General features: G+C 39.5%; 1 protein-coding gene across 2 annotated transcripts in view; it reads left to right on the forward strand.

The window, feature by feature from the left end:
• STX11 (syntaxin 11) overlaps positions 1 to 17,645 on the forward strand; it is a 39,593-nt gene that overhangs the window by 14,548 nt on the left and 7,400 nt on the right. The window lies entirely within an intron of this gene.

A 17,645-nucleotide genomic window follows, 5' to 3' on the forward strand; every position in this document is an offset into this window, starting at 1 on the left:
CGGACGCTCAACCACTGCGTCACCAGGGAAGCCCTAAAATATATATTTTTAAAGGACTGAGACCATGACTCTTTTGCCCACTGAGTTAACCTCATCCCCTCTTATTTCCTGGCACATAGTACAATAGATACAAAATACCTGTTGAATAAACACATGAAAGTGTCTGTCCCAGTAGCTTGTGCAGGCATATGTGTCCTGAAGATGTGCACAAGAACATTAAATCACATAGTCTATTTCATGAATATTACTTAGAAGCTAGTTAACACAGTGCCCAACTTGGTTTAGCTAACAAGATGCCATGATTTTTACACTCTTGAATATATTTTAGTTAATACAATTGAGATTTTTAAAAAATATAATGTTAAAATCTTATTACAGTATAATGAATGCTCAACAGAAAAGTGAAAGGTATGATATTTAAAATTGTATGTGTTGGGCTTCCCTGGTGGCGCAGTGGTTGGGAGTCCACCTGCCGATGCAGGGGACACGGCTTCGTGCCCCAGTCCGGGAGGATCCCACATGCCGCGGAGCGGCTGGGCCTGTGAGCCATGGCTGCTGAGCCTGCGCGTCTGGAGCCTGTGCTCTGCAACAGGAGAGGCCACGACAGAGGCCCGCGTACCGCAAAAAAAAAAAAAAAAAAAAAAAAAAGTTGTATGTGTTTCATGGTTGCTGATAATTATTCTACATGGATATTGATAGTTTCTTCATGAGAGAACAAATAAAGTTATTCTTTAGCTATAGAATTTTCTGCAGTTTTGGTGGGATAGGAGGTTATCCCCTGATTCCAATTATGAAAGTTACCAATTACCACTGCAAAGATGCAGCATCTCTTTAATACAAAATAGAAGCTCAGATATAAGGGAAATTTAAAATTCTGTTAATATTAAAAAATCTGTAAGATTATATTTTTGGTGTTGAGTCTATATTAGTAATAAGCAACACAACTGCTATGTGGAACAGTTTATATTGGGGTAAATGTATAAGAAATTTGGTCAGCTTCTGCTTTTTAGTTTGTCAGTTTTGTTTTCAAAAAGTTGTTATTTGTCTTCTTTGATAAGTGTAATGTGAGATATTCCCTTCAAATTTCATTATGATAAATGAGTTTGTTTCCTTGGACATCTTGTATACAGTAAATGCAAGGCATTTAACTCATACTTTGCTGAGGTTCTGAGTGAATATAGGGCATTAATATTCTGTCACTTGAGTTAGGAATAATATAGAAACTGATATTAGAATAGTTGTTGGGTTTTACAGTATCATTTAAAATCACTTGGTCTGCACATGTTTCTTAAGGAGTAGTACTTGTAGTATTTTAAATGAACTACCTGGTGAAATAAACTGATTATGAGTGGCAACTGTGCAAAATAATAACTCCTAACACCATGTTTGTAAACGACGTTTAAATTTACAGAGTGCTTTTATATACATTATCTACCTCATTTACTGATCAAAAAAGAAACCCTTATGAGATAGTGTCATTGCCAATTTACAGATGGAGAAACTGACACTCAGAGATATGAAATGTCTCGCTCTACTTTATACAGCTAGAGAAGGAAACGGGGAGCAGTCCTCTGACACCCAGGGGAGTGCTTTTTCTCGCACGCGCCACATTTGTTTTCAGGACTCAAGCCAGTTAGCTGATGAGCAAGACTTCTTCCCAGTATGTTCCTGGAAAGCAAAACAAACACCGCTCCCCCATGAGCAACAAAACCTCATGGGGTGGGGAATGGGGCTTACCTCTGTGAGACGTTTATGAGGGAGATGTTCGAAGGATGTTTACTGAATTAAAATTGTTCATCTGTTCCCACAAGAAAACCTAGCCACTGACTTTACAAACCCCGAGTCCTGAACATAGCAGTCCTCAGACTGGCTTAGGCACTTCAAGACTCAGTCTCCCAAGTGTGTGGAATTGGAGTAACCGCTTTGGGATTCTTAAGTGTGAAAGTAAAACATGAGGATTCTCTCTCTTTTTTAAAGAATTTCCTTTCCCTTTCCAGGTTGCCCTCGGTGTTCCTTTTTACCTGCTACCACCTGCACGAAAATGTTGGTGGTGAAAAGTATGGTGGTACCTGCCCTATAGCCCTGCATCCCTGAGGGGTTCCCTGGCAGGAGGAAACCCAGAGAACTCTTGCAGTTTACGAGGAAAATGTTCCATAGTTCACAGTATCAGGGTCAGTTCTTCTGGATACTGTCTCTTAAGAATTCACAACTTTCTAGATTAGAAAAGAGTCTGGAAGAATATGTATTAGCCTTTTATCATTGGTTATTTTATAGTCATTATATATAGTGGTATTAAACGATGAGACATGTTTACTTTCCATGTAAAACAATTGTGTCATTGGATTATTTCTTCTTTTCAAAGAGCAAGGGTTGCATTCATACTCAGAAAAAAAGAAATTTTTACAAAAAAAGAGTTGGAAGAAAAAGTTATTGAAAACCTTAAACAATCTGGTGACCCACAGATATTAGTGTTCACTTACGATTATGAGATGAGTAACAAACTGTTAGTAATAAACTGTTAGCAGTATATCAACAAATGCACTATTTATACTAATAGTTACTGAATCTGCATTCATTTTTTGAGTAAATTAAAATCACAGAATAGACGATAATCGGGCGCATATACAGAGTGCTTACTGTCTGCTGGGCACTCTTCTAAGAGCTTTACCTGGATTATCTCATTTAATTCTCTTCCTCATCTTACGCAGTTGGTATTTATACATGTGGAAGATAAGGCAGAGAGAAGGTGACTGCAAGGAAATGTGACATCAGCAGACATTTGAAAAGCACTTATCTATTAGGAATCGCCCTCTCTTACTGCTGGGAACCCTGAAACCAGTGAGAGAGCCCAGGTTAGTCCCAGGGGTGGCAGAGTTTATCTTCTCAGGCTGGACACTTAGCCACTCTCTTCCACTGCCCTGAGTGGATGTGGAATTCTAACCAGGTTCTACAACTGAGAAGCAGTATCCTGATTACCTTAAACACTCTGAAAGACTAGTAGGGTCTTAATCCACTTCTAATGTTCCTTAGGAACGTGGTACACATTACACTAATTTTTATTCTTTTTCATTTGTTAGCAAGAATTGTCTCTGGTTCAGTCTTGGATGACAAAGGGAGGTTTGGAATATGGCAGGAGAGTCGTGTTTGGAAGTTGTATTTTGCCTAACTGGTGTTCTTTACTTTAGTGATCTGAACAATAGACTTGTGATACACTTAACTATCTACCTCCATTTCAAAACTGGCTTTTCAAGTTTTCAGAACCTCTTATCACACTGAAACTCAGCCAAGGTTAGAACTGCCTAGTATCTCTGTGCTGTCCTGCCCCCACTGCTCAAGAACCCCGATTTAGCATACTGCATTATCAAACAGCTTCTGCAGAATCTTGCTTGTGGAGGCTGCTTGTGTATGAGATAATCTTTTTTTAGCATCATTTTTTTTTCTCCTCACCATGCTTATGACCATATTCCTCAAAAGGAAAGGAAGACTGTCCTCAGACGTGTTAAGAAACACATGCTCCTTTTATGTGTATGCTTTACATTAACGTTTGTATACAATATGAATAGAAAATTGTAAATGTATACTGAATCCAAATCCAGGTGTGTACTTAGGCCATGATCATCAAGTAGGTGTCATATATCAACAGGACAATTATTATGTTTGTGTTTTTTAATTGTAGCAGTGAACTCTGTTCATTGCAATGAATGCAACAGCATTTACTTTCCAAAAATTACGATTGATCCATCAGTCTCGTCGTCCTCCTAGGTCCTGTTTAAGAAGAACACACATCTTGGGGTATAGAGAAACCTAAAGAGGGGTGTATCAGTTAGCTTTGCCAGGGTAACAAACCATCACCAAATCTCGATTTGTTATCTCTTATGATTGTGAGGGTTAAATGAGATAATCTATGTAAAACTTCTACAACAGTAGCTGGCAGAAAGTAAATACTGAGTGCTTCTTCCAGTGGCCTCACTTGGGCTCAGTCATGCGGATGGAGCAGTGGGTCACCTGGGGGCTGGCCTCTCTTTCCATGTGATCATCATCCTCCAGGAGGCTAGCCTGAGCTTCCACACATAGAGCTTTCAGTGCTCTTAGTAGTAAGAGGGGACAAGCCCCAATATGCTAGTGCTATTCAAGCCTCTGCTTGCAGCATGTTTTCTGTTGTCCTCTCGGTCAAAGAAAGTCTCACGGCCAAACCCAGACTGGAAGAGTAGAGAAATTGATGCTACTTTTTTTTTTTTGAGAATTATACTTTTTGTTTTAATACAAATAATGTAAGCATGCATTCATATAAGTATATAGATTGACAGTTAGCTTTTCCCCCTCAACTAAAGAACTATTAAAAACACTTTGCCAGGGCTTCCCTGGTGGCACAGTGGTTGAGAGTCCGCCTGCCGATGCAGGGGACATGGGTTCGTGCCCCGGTCCGGGAGGATCCCACATGCCACGGAGCGGCTGGGCCCATGAGCCATGGCCGCCGAGCCTGCGCGTCCGGAGCCTGTGCTCTACAACGGGAGAGGCCACAACAGTGAGAGGCCCGTGTACCGAAAAAGAAAAACAACAACAAAAAATACTTTGCCAGACAGAACCAGTTAATATGTTGACCACTGCTCAACACAGGCTGGTCTCCTTTTCTTCCATGTGCTCCCCAGGTTCTGTTGCACCTTCTCTTCTAGGGGTACCCCACTTATTTCCAGGGCTCTGACTTTCCTAGCCCTTTGCCCTCCCTGTGAGTTGCCACACACTGACTGCTAAGAAGGCAGCAGATTACTGCCAATGAAGCTTCGCCTCACTCTCCCAAAATGCCCAAGGTTAAGAGCTTTTATTAACAGGGCATGTCTTTTCCATCAACACCACTTGTTGATCAGGGGTACTGCTAAGAATTTGTGGCTGGTTTGTTTGTTTGGTTTTTGGCAATCAAATATAGTCTGCCTTTGGTAAAAATGACTCACGTTTCTCCTGCAAGAAAGAAACGCTCCCCCCATCGTAGGATTTTCAGAAGCCTCATCCCATTAAGGCATCAGCCTCTGAGTCCAGAGGCTTATCCATGATCTGCATCACTTCTGGATACAGATGAGACCCCTCAGATACAGCCCTTCAGATGATATACTCTATAACTATCATATATTTTAGTTATCTAGTTATCATAGTTTTTAGTTATCATAAACAAGTTACTTCCCCATACACACCCAACATATCATGGTGAAATAGGGAAACGATAACCTCCCCAAAACTACAGAAACAATATAAACAGCATCAGCACTCCACAGCAGCTCTATCCAGGTCCGTGCTGCTAGGTGTCCCCCCACTCCTGAGCAAGGGGAGGTTCCTTGATTAGGACCCAGTTCTCTTCCTCGGGAACAGGTCACTGGTGTCTATTTCTCTACTGCTCTTGGCTCTACCCTCTGAAACATTCTTCCTTTTCCATAAGAAATGGCTTGTTTTTGCTTCTTAATAACTTCCTTAGCCTAGTTCTTACTGTAAAAACTCGAGCATCCAGAGGCCTCTTTTTCTTTGAATGGTCTCTGTCTGTTTTAGGTCATACTTCTGTGCTTGTCAGTAAAACTCTCTTAAAAACGTTGTGCATTTCCTAAGAATCCCGTAGGGTTCAGGCCCCTGAAACCCACAGCCAGAATTTTTTTTCTGGTCAGACATATCTGTCTCTCCTGTGGGTTGAGCATCAAGCTGCTATGAGACAGTGCCTCAGGGAGTCTTAGAGGCCCTTTTGTCCAGCTGAGAAGCGCTATGAGGCACCACGTTAAATTTTACAAAGGTCTTCACTCTGAGGCCATTTCTTGCTCTAAAATTCTTGTCCTCTAGCTGAAGAGAATGGAGAGAGAAAAGATTTTCTTTTCCAGTCACGTGAGTTCTGGTTCTTCTCTATTTTCTCTAAATAATGCTTATTAACCAGATAATTCATTTTTCAGCTCATCCCTCTTTTGCAGAACCTTATATGCGGCTAGAAACACTCAGTGAACTCTTGCAACATTCTTCCTGGAGATCTTTGCAGCTAACTTCAAAGTTCATTGTGTATCTTTCATGCTGCCACAGACATCACTTTTGCCAGTTGTTTTGCTGCAGCAGAATGTGGGTTGCCTTTTTCCCTGACTGCTGTACAGTTTCCTCATCGCTTCTCCAGTCTCCACAAACAGTTTGCATGCTATTTTTCTGGGTTTTGCTAATAGTTATCTCACTACTTTTCAGCTGCTGTCTGGTCCCAAAGCTGATACTGAATATTTTAGGTTTTTGTTATGGCAACATGCTACTTCTAGGTACCAATTTCTGTATGTTAGTTTTTGTGGCTTAAGAAACTGCTACAAATCTTAATGGCTTCAACAGCAATGATTAATTATTTCTCACAGTTCTTTCGATTGGTTGATCCATCTTCTGTTACTGTCTCCTGGCTCATTCATGTGGCTACAGTCAGTCGGTGGGTTAGCTGTGGGCTGGGTTCAGCTGGGATTACTAAAACCCCTGGGTCTCTTCCTCCTGCAGGCTAGCCCAGGCTTCTTCATATGGTTGTATCAGGGGTCTGTTACAAGAGTAATAAGCTCTTTTGCACAAGTGCTTTTCAAGCCTCTGCTTGCATTATATTTACTAACATCTCATTAGCCAAAGCAAGTTCCAGTCTAATGGCCACACTCCAAATTCAAGAAGTTGAGAAATAGTCTAAACCTCTTGATTGGAGGACATGGAAAGAATGTTGGTTGAAAATTTTTTTTCAACTGTTCACAAAGAGTATGTACATATTTGGTGGGGGGGAAGAATGGGCCACGTAGGAAGTCAGGTCAAGAAAGTAGGTTATGAATTGATAGTCATCACATCATGGAAATAATCTAACAATTTGGTTCTTTCATAGTTATTGTGAAGATTGTTGATGGGTTGGTTATATATCAGTTGTCCAGTAAAAAGGCAGGCTCACATTGGACACTCAGTTTGCCACTGACTGAGTTAGTTTTTCTTTCCTTGCTTTACTTAGTTTCGACTCTAGAGTGTTGCTGACCCACTTATAGCTTACCATTGTTAAATGCTTGGTTTTTATATAATTTCTTGGTCTGATACAACCTGTATGGGGAGAGAGAGGAATGTCAACAGCAGTATATGGAGATGACTGTGGTAAGGTTTGACCTTGTAACCATGAGGAAAGAGAAACATTTCAAAATAAAAGTGTATCATCACACAGTTCAAAGATGTTAGTAATGATAATCTGAGTCACCAATAAATTGTGTCCAATGTTCTCTCTAAGGAAGCAATGAAATATGTCAATGCAGTTTAGAAGAGGATTTCCAACAAAAAGGAGTGAATACTTTTCAAGTTTGAAGGGAGAAACTTTGGTTAGGTAAAAGTCGCTTACACAAGAAAACCTCATGCACTGATGATGTTGGATAACTGAGATTTTTCTGCAGTCGTGTAAAAAATGCCAGCTGAAAATAATAATTTGTTTCCTTGGAGGATTAAAGAGGAGTAACCAGCCAACAGGATTAGGATCAGTGGCTTATAGGACTTTAAGAGGAAGAGGAACAGAAAAAGAAATGTAAAAATTCTGTGGGATTGTCCTTAGCTAGTATTATGAGTTGGAAAAAAAAGTCATTAATGATCCTGAAAACTCTTGACTTCTCTTTTTTAAAATACTCCATAAAAAAACTTTATATTTTTATGAAATATAAAGTTTAATTAAACTAGACTCAATGATTTATTCCCCATCATTTTTTCTTTCTACATAGATTTCCTCTGTATTTTCCTCTGTATTTTCCAGACAAAAGTTTCCAAGGCCAAAGCCAAATCAGATGTAAGATACAGCAACAACTGTGTTTGTTTGTAAATGCTGATACAGATAACAGTAGAAAAACTCGTATGGATGATTTGACCCTTGAACCTGGAGCGCTCCTCTCTTTACTTTCTCCCTTAGCAAGGCCATCTGCTAGCATTCCCTCAATTGTCAATTCTATGCCCCTGACTGTAAAACTTCTACCTCCAAGTATCAGTGCTTTGGTATTTCAAAAGTCTTGGGTCAGTCATAACCACAGTGAATCTTTGTTAGAAGAGAATTATCTGTGATTGCTAATAATTTTGTGGGCTTTTGGACAGTTGTGATGAGTGACTACCTGATTGAGTGCTCTAATAACTGAAACATTACAGTGTTGGGGAAACTGATATGAAGAGATTATTGTGGGAGAGAAGGTAATGGTTATAATAGTGAAAAGGTTTTCATGTGTTCATCCAGATCTATGTTATTAGAAGCTAATAATTGCTCCAAATATAAAACCTTAATTAGGGAATGCTACGATCTGGATGCTTGTGTTCCCCCCAAAATTGATGTGTTGAAATCCTAACCCCCAAGGTGATGGTATTGGGAGGTGAGGTCTTTGGGAAGTGACTAGGTCATGAGGGTGGAGCCCTCATGAATGGAATTAGTGGCCCCATAAAAGAGACCCCAGAGAGCTTGCTTGCCACTTCTGCCATGTGAGGTTACCGTGAGAAGAAGGCCGAGGAAGCAGGCCTTTATGAACGAGGAAGCAGGCCTTTACCAGACACAGACCCTGACCATGCTGGCACCCTGATTTCAGACTTCCAGCCTCCAGAACTGTGAGAAATAAATTTCCGTTGTTTATAAGCAAATTTTTGTTGCTTATAAGCCATCCAGTATGTAGTATGTTGTTACAGCAACTCAGATGGACTAAGACAGGGAGTAAGTTCCCTATAAGATTAACGATTTCAGAAACCTTTTTAGGGCGAGGCTCAGGAAAAAGACGCTAGTGTAGCTTTGTGGTTTACAGAATCTCTCAAGTCAGATTTTCTGGATTCAGATCTCAGTTCCATATTTATTAATGGTGTGACTTTAGGCAAGTTGCTTAAAACACCAGGTTTTACTTATTTGAGTGAAATTATTATTTATGGATCTGAATCAACCTGGCTGGGAAAGTACACTCCTTGCCCTTTAAGGGTCGTGTTACTATGGTGTGTCCTAAAAAGTAACCGCTAAATTACTGTGACACAGGACCTATGGGATTTCCTGGCCCCTACTGCGGGTCTTTGGTGGTGATGGGTAGGAGGGACTGGGCAAGGTGGTCGAGAAAGGTGTTTTCAGGGTGATCCCATAGGGCTGTGCAAGTTGTGTTCAGCACAGGGATGAGGGGGGCTGGAAACCTGTCCCATACCCAGATTATCAGTTCCTGTGCCCTGGAGCAGGGCTGCATCCACCCGGAGATGTCATATGGCAGATGTCATATGGTCCCTACACAAGGGCTCATCAAGGCACCATATGGACCAGTGGTGGACCTAGGCATATAGACACATTCTGATTTGTAGTCATCATTTTCTTTTAACAAGATTTTAAAAATTCGTATAAAATCAGGATATAGGAGATAGAGATTATAAAATCTGAAAATCAAAATGTGGGTGCTACATTTTTTTGTGTGTGGGGGATTTTTTTTTTTTTTTTTTGGCCACACCCTGAGGCACGCAGGATCTTAGTTCCCCGACCAGGGATTGAACCTGTGCCCCCTGCAGGGGAAGCACGGAGCCTTAATCACTGGACCGCCAGGGAAGTCCCTGGGTGCTATGTTTCAAGTCACTGCTTGAAAGTGCTCATTTGGAGCATATGTCTGGGGGCAGGATCTTTTTAGTTTTACCTGTAATTGAATCCTCTGTGTGTTTATATGTGTGTGTATCTGTGTGTCTAAATGTGTACTTTAGTTTCTGTTGAAACAAGAATCCTAAACTTTCTGGACTCACATTACATACGAGTAGTCTCTAAAACATCTCTTCATTGTAAATACAGAAAGGAAAGCTCTTCCATGCTTTTGGATTCCTTCCCCTCCTGTAATCTATAAGTTGATCTCCATAATAAACCTCATATGATTTGTATATCTGCTGCTCCGCATTGTATCTCCCTGTGTCTGAAGTTTCTCACATATTGCTGCGAAACAGGGATAGGTTTTTATTTTTTCCTGGTAGTAGGCAAAATTTACTCAGTATAGGTATTGCTTAAGGTATTATAATGTATGTATTATATAACGATCTCTTTTAAACTTAATTCTCTCTTTAAAGACCTTATCTCCAAATAGAATTATATTCTGAAGTACTGGGATTAGGGCTTCAACATATGAATTTCTGGTGGACAGGAGGGGGCTTGGGGCAACTTAGCCCGAAACTATGTACGAACAGTTTTTTTCTTGTTCTCCTTAAAATAAGTCAGCACAAAGCCTCTCTTTTATGATCAGAGATATGACTATGTGTTGTTGTTTATAACTGGTTCCCTTAGAAGCAAGTAAGGAATAATGCTTTCATTGGTTATTCCTTGTAGCACCCAGCATGTTGCCTTGTTTAGGTAGTCATAACTCCCACTCATTGATCTTCTGAGGTAGGTAGAAACCTATTTTCTGAATCTTCGTTTCCCTATCTTTCTGAATCCTTCCATATCAGTTGTTTGCTTATCAAAACTGCCCCAACCTGGGGACTATTATCATTCAGTATTGCATGATGTTTATGAATAAAAAGCTGCTATGGTAAGTATCTATGGAATGGGTCACAAATTTGAATGTGCATTAAAATCACCCATAGGTCATTCTAGACCCTCTGAATCAGAACCTCCATGGTCTCAGGCATCTGTAATGTTTGTGGCTCTCCAAAAGTTGCTGTTGCCTCCTTAAGTCTGAGAGTCACTGAGCTACCATCATCTGTCTTTATTTTCTCTTACATCAAATCATATTGCCCAACGAAAGAAGGCGTACATAATTTCCCCAATTTCCCTATGGGATTCAGGTCTCAGGACAGATGACATGCGTGCCTGAAAAGAAAATTAGAAAACAGAAGCAGATTTCTGGTAGCTGGTTGTAAATTTTCTTTTAAGTTCTTCATCTCCATGTGAATCAAAGCAGGGTTTATTTTAACAACTTTATGAATACAATTTACCAAAGTTTATTACATTATCCTTTATCATAATGAGATAGGAAAGTCAACAGAATTGTTTGACTTTTCTTTCTCATTTGCCATAGTTCCCTTATTCAGATATCACCGTATAGAACTAGGCTCTTGAGTGTGTAGCTTATTTTGATGTTCTTTCTATGCCTACTTCTATATTTTGGTATAACTACAGTAAGGAGTACATTTTAACCTTCTTTTTGTTTTAACATCTTTATTGGAGTATAATTGCTTTACAATGGTGTGTTAGTTTCTGCTTTATAACAAAGTGATTCAGCTATACATATACATATATCCCCATATCTCCTCCCTCTTGCATCTCCCTCCCACCCTCCGTATCCCACCTCACTAGGTGGTCACAAAGCACCGAGCTGATCTCCCTGTGCTATGTGGCTGCTTCCCACTAGCTATCTGTTTTACCTTTGGTAGTGTATATATGTCAATGCTGCTCTCTCACTTCGTCCCAGCTGACCCTTCCCCCTCCCCGTGTCCTCAAGTCCATTCTCTATGTCTGCGTCTTTATTCCTGTCCTGCCCCTAGGTTCTTCATAACCATTTTTTTTTTTTAGATTCCATATGTATATGTTAGCATACAGTGTTTATTTTTCTCCTTCTGACTTATTTCACTTTATGTGAAAGTCTCTAGGGCCATCCACCTCACTACAAATAACTCAATTTTGTTTCCTTTTATGGCTGAGTAATATTCCATTGTATATATGTGCCACATCTTCTTTATCCTTTCATCAGTTGATGAACACTTAGGTTGCTTCCATGTCCTGGCTACTGTAAATAGAACTGCAATGAACATTGTGGTACACGACTCTTTTTGAACTATGGTTTTCTCAGGGATATGCCCAGTAGTGGGATTGCTGGGTCGGTATGGGAGTTCTATTTTTAGTTTTTTAAAGAACCTCCATACTATTCTCCATAGTGGCTGTATCAATTTACATTCCCACCAACAGTGCAAGAGGGTTCCCTTTTCTCCACACCCTCTCCAGCATTTTTTGTTTCTAGATTTTTTGATGGCCATTCTGACTGGTGTGAGGTGATACCTCATTACAGTTTTGATTTGCATTTCTCTAATGATTAATGATGTTGAGCATTCTTTCATGTGTTTGTTGGCAGTCTGTATATCTTCTTTGGAGAAATGTCTATTTAGGTCTTCTGCCCATTTTTGGATTGCGTTGTTTGTTTTTTTTGTTATTGAGCTGCATGAGCTGCTTGTAAATTTTGGAGATTAATCCTTTGTCAATTGCTTCATTTGCAAATATTTTCTCCCATTCTGAGGGTGGACGTTTGGTCTTCTTTATGGTTTTCTTTGCTGTGCAAAAGCTTTTAAGTTTCATTAGGTCCCATTTGTTTATTTTTGTTTTTATTTCCATTTCTCTAGGAGGTGGGTCAAAATGTATCTTGCTGTGATTTATGTCATAGAGTGTTCTGCCTATGTTTTCCTCTAAGAGTTTGATAGTGTCTGACCTTACATTTAGGTCTTTAATCCATTTTGAGTTTATTTTTGTGTATGGTGTTACGGAGTGTTCTAATTTCATTCTTTCACATGTAGCTGTCCAGTTTTCCCAGCACCACTTATTGAAGAGGCTGTCTTTTCTCCATTGTATATTCTTGCCTCCTTTATCAAAAATAAGGTGACCATATGTGCATGGGCTTATCTCTGGGTTTTCTATCCTGTTCCATTGATCTATATTTCTGTTTTTGTGCCAGTACCATACTGTCTTGATTACTGTAGCATTGTAGTATAGTCTGAAATCGGGGAGCCTGATTCCTCCAGCTCCGTTTTTCGTTCTCAAGATTGCTTTGGCTATTCGGGGTCTTTTGTGTTTCCATACAAATTGTGAATTTTTTTTTCTAGTTCTGTGAAAAATGCCATTGGTGATTTGATAGGAATTGCATTGAATCTGTAGATTGCTTTGGGTAGTAGAGTCATTTTTACAATGTTGATTCTTCTGATGCATGAACATGATATATCTCTCCGTTTGTATCATCTTTAATTTCTTTCAGCAGTGTCTTATAGTTTTCTGCATACAGGTCTTTTGTCTCCTTAGGTAGGTTTATTCTTAGGTATTTTATTCTTTTTGTCACAGTGGTAAATGGGAGTGTTTCCTTAATTTTTCTTTCAGATTTTTCAGCATTAGTGTATAGGAATGCAAGAGATTTCTGTGCATTAATTTTGTATCCTGCTACTTTACCCAATTCATTGATTAGCTCTAGTAGTTTTCTGGTAGTATCTTTAGGATTCTCTATGTATAGTATCATGTCATATGCAAACAGTGACAGCTTTACTTCTTTTCCGATTTGGATTCCTTTTATTTCTTTTTTTTCTCTGACTGCTGTGGCTAAAAATTCCAAAACTATGTTGAGTAATAGTGGTGAGAGTGGACAACCTTGTCTTGTTCCTGATCTTAGAGGAAATGGTTTCAGTTTTTCACCATTGAGAACGATGTTGGCTGTGGATTTGTCATATATGGCCTTTATTATGTGGAGGTAAGTTCCCTCTATGCCTACTTTCTGGAGGGTTTTTACCATAAATGGGTGTTGAATTTTGTCAAAAGCTTTTTCTTCGTCTATTGAGATGATCATATGGTTTTTCTCCTTCAATTTGTTAATATGGTTTATCACATTGATTGATTTACATATATTAAAGAATCCTTGCATTCCTGGGATAAACCCCACTTAAACCCCACTTGATCATGGTGTATGATCCTTTTAATGTGCTGTTGGATTCTGTTTGCTAGTATTTTGCTGAGGATTTTTGCATCTATGTTCATCAGTGATATTGGCCTGTAGTTTTCTTTCTTTGTGACATCTTTGTCTGGTTTTGGTATCAGGGTGATGGTGGCCTCGTAGAGTGAGTTTGGGTGTGTTCCTCCCTCTGCTATATTTTGGAAAAGTTTGAGAAGCATAGGTGTTAGCTCTTCTCTAAATGTTTGGTAGAATTCACCTGTGAAGCCATCTGGTTCTGGGCTTTTGTTTCTTGGAAGATTTTTAATCACAGTCTCAATTTCAGTGCTTGTGCTTGGTCTGTTTATGTTTTCTATTTCTTCCTGGTTCAGTCTTGAGAAGTTCTGCTTTTCTAAGAATTTGTCCATTTTTTTCAGGTTGTCCATTTTATTGGCATATAGTTGCCTGTAGTAATCTCTCATGATCCTTCGTATTTCTGCAGTGTCAGTTGTTACTTCTTTTTCATTTCTAATTCTACTGATTTGAGGCTTCTCCCTTTTTTTCTTGGTGAGTCTGGCTAATGGTTTATCAATTTTGTTTATCTTCTCAAAGAACCAGCTATTAGTTTTACTGATCTTGGCTATCATTTCCTTCATTTCTTTTTCATTTATTTCTGCTCTGATCTTTATGATTTCTTTCCTTCTGCTAACTTTGGGTTTTTTTTGTTCTTCTTTCTCTAATTGCTTTAGGTGTAAGTTTAGGTTGTTTATTTGACATGTTTCTGGTTTCTTGAAGTAGGATTGTATTGCTATAAAATTCCCTCTTAGGACTGCTTTTTCTGCATCCCATAGGTTTTGGGTCATTGTGTTTTCATTGTCATTTGTTTGTAGGTATTTTTTGATTTCCTCTTTGATTTCTTCAGTGAGCTTTTGGTTATTTAGTAGTGTATTATTTAGCCTCCATGTGTTTGTATTTTTTACAGATTTTTTTCCTGTAATTGATATCTAGTCTCATAGCGTTGTTGTCGGAAAAGATACTTGATACGATTTCAATTTTCTTAAATTTACCAAGGCTTGATTTGTGACCCAAGATATGATCTATCCTGGAGAATGTTCCATGAGAACTTGAGAAGAAAGTGTATTCTGTCGCTTTTGGATAGAATGTCCTATAAATATCAATTAAGTCCATCTTGTTTAATGTATCATTTAAAGCTTGTGTTTCCTTATGTATTTTCATTTTGGATGATCTGTCCGTTGGTGAACGTGGGGTGTGTTAAAGTCCCCTACTATGATTCTCTGTCGATTTCCCCTTTTATGGCTGTTAGCATTTGCCTTATGTATTGAGGTGCTCCTGTGTTGGGTGCATAAATATTTATAACTGTTATAGCTTCTTCTTGGATTGATCCCTTCATCATTATGTAGTGTCCTTCTTTGTCTCTTGTAATAGTCTTTATTTTAAAGTCTATTTTGTCTGATATGAGAATTGCTACTCCAGCTTTCTTTTGATTTCCATTTGCATGGAATACCTCTTTACGTCCCCTCACTTTCAGTCTGTGTGTATCCCTAGGTCTGAAGTGGGTCTCTGGTAGACAGCATATATACGGGTCTTGTCTTTGTATCCATTGAGCCAGTCTGTGTCTTTTGGTGGGAGCATTTAATCCATTTACATTTAAGGTAATTACCGATATGTATGTTCCTATTACCATTTTCTTAATTGTTTTGGGTTTGTTATTGTAGGTCTTTTCCTTCTCTTGTGTTTCCTGCCTAGGGAAGTTCCTTTAGCATTTGTAAAGCTGGTTTGGTGGTGCTGAATTCTCTTAGCTTTTGCTTGTCTCTAAAGGTTTTAATTTCTCCATTGAATCTCAGTGAGATCCTTGCTGGGTAGAGTAATCTTGGTTGTAGGTTTTTCTGTTTCATCATTTTAAATATGTCTTGCCACTCCCTTCTGGCTTGCAGAGTTTCTGCTGAAAGATCAGCTGTTAACCTTATGGGGATTCTCTTGTATGTTATTTGTTGTTTTTCCCTTACTGCTTTTAATATTTTTTCTTTGTATTTAATTTTTGATAGTTTGATTAGTATGTGTCTTGGCGTATTTCTCCTTGGATTTATCCTATATGGGACTCTCTGTGCTTCCTGGACTTGATTGACTATCTCCTTTCCCATATTAGGGAAGTTTTCAACTATAATCTCTTCAAATATTTTCTCAGTCCCTTTCTTTTTCTCTTCTTCTGGGACCCCTATAATTCGAATGTTGGTGCATTTAATGTTGTCCCAGAGGTCTCTGAGACGTTCCTCAATTCTTCTCATTCTTTTTTTCTGTATTCTGCTCTGAAGTGGTTATTTCCACTATTTTATCTTCCAGGTCACTTATCCGTTCTTCTGCCTCAGTTATTCTGCTATTGATTCCTTCTAGAGAACTTTTAATTTCATTTACTGTGTTGTTCATCATTGTTTGTTTGCTCTTTAGTTCTTCTAGGTCCTTGTGAAACGTTTCTTGTATTTTCTCCATTCTATTTCCAAGATTTTGGATCATCTTTACTGTCATTACTCTGAATTCTTTTTCAGGTAGACTGCCTATTTCCTCTTCATTTGTTTGGTCTGGTGGGTTTTTACCTTGCTTCTTCATCTGCTCTGTGTTTCTCTGTGTTCTCATTTTGCTTAACTTACTGTGTTTGGGGTCTCCTTTTCGCAGGTTGCAGGTTCGTAGTTCCCGTTGTTTTTGGTGTCTGCCCACAGTATCTAAAGTTGGTTCAGTGGGTTGTGTAGGCTTCCTGGTGGAGGCAACTAGTGCCTGTGTTCTGGTGGATGAGGCTGGATCTTGTCTTTCTGGTGGGCAGGACCGCATACGGTGGTGTGTTTCAGGGTGTCTGTGACCTTCTTATGATTTTAGGCAGCCTCTCTGCTAATGGGTGGGGTTCTGTTCCTGTCTTGCCAGTTGTTTGGCATAGGGTGTCCAGCACTGTAGCTTGCTGGTCGTTGAGTTGAGCTGGGTCTTAGCGTTGAGATGGAGATCTCTGGGAGAGCTTTCGCCAATTGATATTACATGGAGCCGGGAGGTCTCTGGTGGACCAGTGTCCTGAACTCGGCTCTCCCACCTCAGAGGTGCAGGCCTGACACCCGGCTGGAGCACCAAGACCCTGTCAGCCACATGGCTCAGAAGAAAAGGGAGAAAAAAGTAAAGAAAAGAGAAAATATAAAGAAATAAAGTTTTTAAAATAAAAAAAATTTTAATTATTAAAAATAAAAAAAATTTTAAAGTAAAAAAAAAAGAAAAAAGGAAGAAGAGGGCAACCAAACCAAGAAACAGATCCATCAATGATAACAAGTGCTAAAAACTATATTAAAAAAAAAAACAAAATAATAATGGACAGACAGAACCCTAGGACAAATGGTAAAAGCAAAGCTATACAGACAGGGCTTCCCTGGTGGCGCAGTGGTTGAGAGTCCGCCTGCCGATGCAGGGGACACGGGTTCGTGCCCCGGACCAGGAGGATCCCGCATGCCGTGGAGGGGCTGGGCCCGTGAGCCATGGCCGCTGAGCCTGCGCGTCCGGAGCCTTGCTCTGCAGTGAAATGGGAGAGGCCACAACAGTGAGAGGCCCGCGTACCGCAAAAAAAAAAAAAAAAAAAAGCTATACAGACAAAATCACACAAAGAAGCATACACATACACACTCACAAAAAGAGAAAAAGAAAAAATATATATACATATATGAAAGAAAAAGGAAGACAGCAACCAAATCAATAAACAAATCTACCAATGATAATAAACTCTAAATATTAAACTAAGATAAACATAAACCCAAAAACCAGTCAGTTGCATACAGCAAACCCCAAGTCTACAGTTGCTCCCAAAGTCCATCGCCCCAATTTTGCAATGATTCGTTGTCTATTCAGGTATTCCACAGATGCAGGGTACATCAAGTTGATTGTGGAGATTTAATCTGCTGCTCCTGAGGCTGCTGGGAGAGATTTCCCTTTCTCTTCTTCGTTCGCACAGCTCCCGGGGTTCAGCTTTGGATTTGGACCCGCCTCTGCGTGTAGGTCGCCTGA

This window comes from Globicephala melas, chromosome 14 (genome assembly GCF_963455315.2).
Source record: "Globicephala melas chromosome 14, mGloMel1.2, whole genome shotgun sequence".
Taxonomy (NCBI): Eukaryota; Metazoa; Chordata; class Mammalia; order Artiodactyla; family Delphinidae; genus Globicephala; species Globicephala melas.